We start from the raw sequence: 8230 nt of genomic DNA on the forward strand, positions 1-8230 counted from the left end.
TCAGAAGAACAAAGACAGTGAAGGCTCCAGTACTGATCCTTCTGGCACCCCGCTGCATTTTAACGCTAATTCATATACTTCGTTTCTAAACGAGAAATCGTATTCTATACTTTGGTTATTCTTATATTCTTTTGTCTTCTCTGTTACTCTGACCCGCCTTGCTATTTCCAGAGCCATTAGTAGTCTGTGTGGCGATGAATCTGAAGCTTTCTTGCTCTTTACCAGTGTTTTGTTGACTCCATTTCTTGTTCCGTCTCTGGGAGACTCATGAATTCTTATTAGGTTCCTGAGACAGAACTTAAAATTTTTAAATTTATGTATTCCCTTTGTTTTCATCACTGTGTGTGTGTATGTATATATACATACCTATATATATATATATATATATATATATATATATATATATATATATATATATATATATATATATATATATATATATATATATATATATATATATATATATATATATATATATATATATATGAATTTCAATTTTATGGCCACCTTCCGCTATTTAATTTGCATTCACTGAGGTAGAGTAGGTTGGGCTTATGGACAAAAGGAATAAGTAATCCTGTACCTGTCTCTGCCATGTTTGATCAGGAAGTGAGCGTATAAATAATTCAATATCAAAGTATTCTATAAACAACTGTGTCTGGACTGCACCAGTGAACTTCTCACTGCACTTCCATACAGCTGCCTGAAAAGAACATATTTAACAGAAGATGTTAGACGTAGGAAGTTAAACTTAAGAAGTTAGAATTAAGACATAAGATTTAAGACGTTAAACTTACGATATTATTTAAGTGTTAGACTTACGCCTTAATGACCCTCGTGCAGTCGATAGGCTTTAAACTTCATTAACCACCGTTAGACTTATGCCGTTGACTTAATACGTTAAACTTACGACTGTAGACTTACGACTGTAGTCTTACGACTATAGAATTGCGACGCGTACGGCGTTAAACTTGCATCGTCAGATTTACGAAGACTTACGACGTCAGATTTGCGTAGACTTACAACGATAGACTTTAATAGTTGCAGGTAATGGTAGAGATGTCTAGAAGAATGTTGAAAAATAAGATAGTTTTATTAAACACCCGAAATGATCAAGGTGATAAGAGTAATCTGATCTACAAGCTACAACGCTGGACGTTACATTGGAATGATGTATGAAGGAAGTGAACATATTTAGGTGTTTGTGAGAGGATGTCTGGGCAGGTGGGTGTGTGAAAGAATCAGCAAATATTACACAAATAACCCGCACATAAGAGAGGAGAGCTTACGACGGCAGTTCGGTCCGACTTGGACCATTTACAAAGTCACACTAACCACAAGGAGAGAAGGAGGGAGTATATATAGGCCAGCAGAGAGGTAGTAGGAAAGGGGGAAGAAAGGTAGGAACAAGAACACAGAGGTGAGAAAAATAATAATAAATACTAAATACCCAAGGCAGAGAAAAGAAAACTCAATGGAGAAAGAGGAAAGAGGAAAGGGAAAAAGGGAGAAGGGGAAAAAAAGAATCAGGTTACGTCAAGCGTGTTCTGAAGTTTGGAGCATTTTACAATGTAATGGGAAAGGAAGGCATCTACAGATGAGAGAAAGAAGATAGATGGTATTTTGAAGAGTCTGCGGAAACAATGTAGTTAGTAAACGCATGAAGTGAGGAGGAGGCAGCTGGAGGCAGTGGAGAGGTGTTCCTAGATGAGCGAGCGACATGAATATTATATGGAGAATAAGGAAGGGAGAAATTAGTTTAGTGGTATGATAGACATAACTCAGGGCACATAGGAGAGCTTGCTGAGAGGGTTTTAAATAGGATATATTATTATTATTATTATATATACATATATATATATATATATATATATATATATATATATATATATATATATATATATATATATATATATATATATATATATATATATATATATATATATATAAATATACATATATATATATATATAAATATATATATATATATATATATATATATATATATATATATATATATATACATACATTGTGTGTGTGTGTGTGTGAAGGGGGCACAATACCGAATTCTGTCTCTTCCTGACGTCTACACTGTCTACTCCTTGTACAAATGCCACTGAATATGTCTGAACTCTTACATGTCTCTCTCTCTCTCTCTCTCTCTCTCTCTCTCTCTCTCTCTCTCTCTCTCTCTCTCTCTCTCTCTCTCTCTCTCTCTCTCTATCTATCTATCTATCTATCTATCTATCTATATATCTCTATCTATATCTATCTATCTCTCCTTTTTCCCTCTTCATAGTCAGTTTGATGTCAAATTTCACCCCAAGGATAACAGTTTTATCCCCGAGTACCAACACTCTCCCGTTCATTCTTACCACTGCTCCAGCATTACCATCACGGTGCCTAGAGATCATCATCATTTGTGTTTTGACAAGAGCAAATACGACCTACCATCGTTTTAACCCAGGCTGATATGGCTGTAAGCTGCTGATTGATGTAACTTAGAGCAGCTGGCATTTCCTCTCTTGGATAAGTAAATGTCAGAGTACAGTCGTCAGCATATGCATGGGGTTCTGGGATGAGATGAAGATCACTGAAGTAGACATTCCATAACAATGGCCCAGCACGCTTTCCCGTGGAACACTTGCACCAATAAAGTGTCTTGGTGACTGTTCCGTTGAGAACTACGCTTAGATATCTGCCTTAAAGGTAATCACTGAGGAGGGACAGTGCAGAGCCGACAACTCCCAGTATTTGCAGTTCTACCCGGAGTCCCTGGTGCCATACTCGGTCGAAAGCACCAGCAATGTCTAGCGCTGCTTCAAAGCTGATGTTAGATTTATCCAGTGACCGGTGCCACTTAGTGGAGGGAGTTAAGAGATCAGCAGCAGTGACCTTGTCTGAATTCATGTTGACTGTCACCAAGAAGCACTGTCATCTGCCGTGAGATTATTGTTTCAAGATTCTTGGCAGTGATTGACAGGAGTGACACTGGTCTGTAGTTGCTGATTTCCTTTCTGCTCTTCTTTTTTGTGAACAGGGACTACATTTGCCTCTTTCCACAGATAAAGCTACTTACACTGTGCTAGTCAGTGCTAATAAATGCCAGTTAGAGTCTCTCTGTCTCTCTCTCTCTCTCTCCTCTCTCTTTCTCTCTCTCTCTCATTCTTCTAATCCTCATTTACCTTCATACAACAACAGAGTAATGATCGAGGCGTCTGCAGAGAGAGGAGGGAAGGTGGGTAAGGAGGGAAGGGAGGAAGAAAGGGGAAGAGGGCGGGGTTAAGGGGGGAGGGTTACGGTGTGGAGGAGAAGGGGAGAGTGGAAGGTGATCTCATATCTCAATATGACGTCACGTCGCTCCCTATGATGCCATGCTTCATTGTCTCTGCTCATTTGCATACATCTGCATCCGGCGCTCGGGAACACGGGCGCCGCGACCCCCGCTAACCGGCGCTGGGGAAGGAGGGGGTAGGAACACCCCAGCTACCCCACGCTCGTCCCCAGGTAATACTGCGAACACACACACACACACGCACAGAGGCGCATATAACAGGAAGGGCACTGCAATGGATCAGAGAATACCTGACAGGGAGGAAACAACGAGTCATGGTATGTAATGATGTATCACAGTGGGCACCCGTGACGAGCGGGGTCCCACAGGGGTCGGTCCTAAGACCAGTGCTATTTTTGGTATATGTGAACGACATGATGGAAGGGTTAGACTCAGAAGTGTCCCTGTTCGCAGACGATGTAAAGTTAATGAGGAGAACTAAATCAGATGAGAATCAGGCAGGAATTCAAAGAGACCTGGACAGACTGGACACCTGGTCCAGCAACTGGCTTCTCGAATTTAATTCCGCCAAATGCAAAGTCATGAAGATAGGGGAAGGGCACAGAAGACCGCAGACAGAGTATAGGCTAGGTGGCCAAAGACTGCAAACCTCGCTCAAGGAGAAAGATCTTGGGGTGAGTATAACACCGAGCATGTCTCCGGAAGCACACATCAACCAGATAACTGCTGCAGCATATGGGCGCCTAGCAAACCTGAGAACAGCGTTCCGATACCTTAATAAGGAATCGTTCAAGACACTGTACACCGTGTACGTCAGGCCCATACTGGAGTATGCAGCACCTGTTTGGAACCCACACTTGATCAAGCACATCAAGAAATTAGAGAAACTGCAAAGGTTTGCGACAAGGTTAGCTCCATAGCTAAGGGGAATGTCCTATGAAGAAAGATTAAGGGAAATCGGCCTGACGACACTGGAGGACAGGAGGGTCAGGGGAGACATGATAACAACATATAAAATACTGCGCGGAATAGACAAGGTGGACAAAGACAGGATGTTCCAGGGAAGGGACACAGAAACAAGAGGTCACAATTGGAGTTGAAGACTCAGATGAGTCTGAGAGATGTTAGGAAGTATTTCTCCAGTCATAGAGTTGTCAGGCAGTGGAATAGCCTAGAAAGTGACGTAGTGGAGGCAGGAACCATACACAGTTTTAAGACGAGGTTTGATAAAGCTCATGGAGCAGGGAGAGAGAGAACCCAGTAGCAACCAGTGAAGAGGCGGGGCCAGGAGCTAAGACTCGACCCCTGCAACCACAAATAGGTGAGTACACACACACACACACACACACACACACACACACACACTCGCTCAAAATATCCCCATAAACAAGCGTTTGTTTTTCAGCAATTTAAAGAACGTATGGAAATCAAGATACAGTATGTGTGGGCGCCAACATATGTGTGGGTGTCAACAAAAGGTATGTGTGGGCGCCAACATATGTGTGGGTGTCAACAAAAAGGTATGTGTGGGCGCCAACATATGTGTGGGTGTCAACAAAAGGTATGTGTGGGCGCCAACATATGTGTGGGTGTCAACAAAAGGTATGTGTGGGTACCAAAGTAAGGTGTGTGTGGGTGTTACAAAAAACGCGATTCTAAAAGCTTAGAGATCTCCAGTGAATACTAGAAAGGACTGCCCTTCTAGCATCCAGCCTGTTACTGGGTTTTCGTAACAAGTAGTCAGTATCCTTGTCCAATTATCCGTTAGAATTCAGTATGATTCAATAGTGCTTCAGGATTACAACTGGTAGGCTAGTAACTAGAGAAATTAAAATTTAATAAATTTATTGAGTCTAGAGGTATATTATCAAAGTAAATTAAATTAAATTAATCACAGTAATCAAAATAATATCACTTCTCTCGAGTACAATATTATTGTGCTGAAAGCACATATCACATTTATAATTCTTAAGTACCGTCTGGTACATTAACATTTAATAAGATATTACAAATATGTACAAGTAAGTTTGTGTGTATGAGTGTAAGTGCTCTAAGTGGTTCGTTATGTCTCAAGACTCGACTAGACTTAACCAAGTGACTGACAAAGTCCTCAAATAAACTAAGTTCTTGACCAACTGGCAATCAGAACAGTCTGCTTGAACAATAAAACGACTGATAAGCCGAACAGCAATATAACAAGCAACTGCGACACAGAATCAGGATCAAGGAGATAATATAACGACACTAAGTAGGGACCATCAGCAGATCCTCCACAAAAGTCACAAAACTCCCATACTACTGAATCTAAGTTCAACATAAGAAAATCCCCGACTGTGACAGTACACAGATACCAGTACAAATTAGGTCAGAAGCTACAGCTCAGGACCTGAGTTACTCAGAGTGTCTAAGAGACACACAACCTCAGTACAACGTCGAAAATCACTAAGTCTATACAATGTTCTGTGAACAGAGTTCTACAGAACTAACAAGAATAATGAGACAGACAATCTGTCCGACCACTCAGCGAGTCTAGACCAGAATGAATACTTCAGGCGAGGTGAGGACACCCCCCCCCCTCGATCACGTGATAGCTCCGTGAGTCGCTGCCCAGCAAGAAGCCGGCAGGGAAACGAGCAAAGAGCGATAATTACAGTAGTTAGACAATCAAGACTTGAACTGAGCACATAATATGTTACATCTTACCTAACAACATAACTAAGTCAAATAATAATATAAAGCAATACATTTACGATTTAGCTATTATCGCAAATATAAGCAATATAAAATTATATGAAAAGATAATAATTATATATATATATATATATATATATATATATATATATATATATATATATATATATATATATATATATATATATATATATACATAATAATCATTGCAACCCATTCAGCGGTTGCAACAGTGGGTACCAACATAAGGTATGTATGGGTACCAACATAAAGTATGTGTGGGTACCAACATAAGGTATGTGTGGGTACCAACATAAGGAATGTGTGGGTACCAACATAAGGTATGTGTGGATACCAACATAAGGTACGTGTGGGTACCAACATACAGTATGTCACTAAACATTTCTATAACTTAGAAAGTGTCAAGGTGCTGACACAAGTCACTCTCCCTGTTAAGATTTGCTAAGTAAATGTTAAACACTTCCTATGGATAAACAATAACTAACTTTATCTAGATGTGATGTTACATTGATTATGTTGGAAATTAAATTAGTGAAGTTTGATGCTAAATTAATAATCTTTGATGTTAGTTGATTGTTTGCGGATGTTCCAATAATTCGTCTCACGTCATCGTTGTGAGCATGCAGACGTAGACTCCAGGTAGACTCCATGTAGACTCCAGGTAGACTCCAGGTAGACTCCAGGTAAAGGTCCACATCCACCAGGGAAACCACAAGTATGGTAGAAACAACTTACAGCCAATAACAAACGCGCCCTAAACCTGGTAGAGCAGGTTCGAGTCCCGCCCGTTCTTGATTAGTAACTAATTCCTTTCTTCTCTCCCGTAGACTCCATGTCACTTTTTCTTTTCATGGCGACAGTAGAAGGAATTGAAAGGTGGGGAGAGAACATTCTGCTTCACTCTCCTTAACACATAAAACCTACATGATGCCTGACAGCCCTTCATCTAATTAGAAATAGAAAGTCTTATTGAACAGACAGCCCTTCTCAGCAGATACTTTCGATGTGGACTTTAAAGATCTCTGCTTTCTGTCTCTCCCATATACTCCCATGTACATCTATGTACTCCCATGTATATCCATATATTTCCATGTACCCCCATGTACATTAATGAATATCAGTGTTCTCCCATGAACATCCATTTATTCACATGTACTTGCATGTACATTCATATACTCCAATGTACTATCATGTACTTCCTCTTAGAACATCGTCTCTTGCATCCTGTTTCTCCTTGACAGCCTTTCCCTTGGCACTTTGTCAAGACTGTCAGTCACAACTGACAGTGTTCAACTTCTTGTTGTCTCCTCACTTACACAACCTTAATCATTTATAGAATTATTATAATTACAAACAAAAAAAATTAACATGTGCTTTCCTTGTAGATATACGAACCTCGTGAGGTTCATGAAGAGGACCATGACGGAGGTGAAAGAGGCGTTTGAGAACATGAGCGTCTGCTGCACCGACCAGACTGTCCCATGGTACGCCTTTACGGAGGACCATCGCGGGGCCCCTGGACAGGCACAGCGCCAGGGAGGTCCAGGTCATGTGCAGACACAGCCTGTAGAAGAAGTGTCTGCACACTTCCCTCAGAGGCAGAGCAGGCAGGTGGTGACCCAAGGTTTCACTCCTGCAGAGGATTACGTAATTCACTTTGATTCCACCGTATAGGGCAGTGGATACTCACGCTCCCTGGTGAAGGAGGACGAGAAGAAGTCACCAGCCAAGGACTACGAGAACACCTCACCCTCAACGGTTGAGAAGGACGAGGAGAAGACATACTCTACCTCGTCTCTGGTGGAGGATATCTCTCACTCAGAGGCTAAGAAGGAGGAGATGTCCTACGAAAGGTCAGGTTTTGAGAGACTGGTGACGTTCTGGAATGACAAGATGACCGAGTCTTCAAGAGAAGAAGACGATCAATGGCTGAAGGTAGAGCCTGACAGCCAAGACATGAATCTTCTCATGGATATTACCAAAAACTGCTTTGTTAAAATCAAGTTGGTAAACAAGAAGTTCATCTTTATCGTTGATCAACACTCCCCAGCTGGTGTACCTTTGTACCAGCTGGACGACATGACAGTCTCCTCCACAGTAGGCGACGTAGCAGTCGTCTCCTCCAACGTTCAGGAGAGGATAGAAACCTCCAACGATGAGGACGGGAGAGAAACCTCCAACATTGAGGACGGGAGAGAAACCTCCAACGATGACGACGGGAGA

The sequence above is a fragment of the Cherax quadricarinatus genome, chromosome 14 (genome assembly GCF_038502225.1).
Source record: "Cherax quadricarinatus isolate ZL_2023a chromosome 14, ASM3850222v1, whole genome shotgun sequence".
NCBI classification, from domain to species: Eukaryota; Metazoa; Arthropoda; class Malacostraca; order Decapoda; family Parastacidae; genus Cherax; species Cherax quadricarinatus.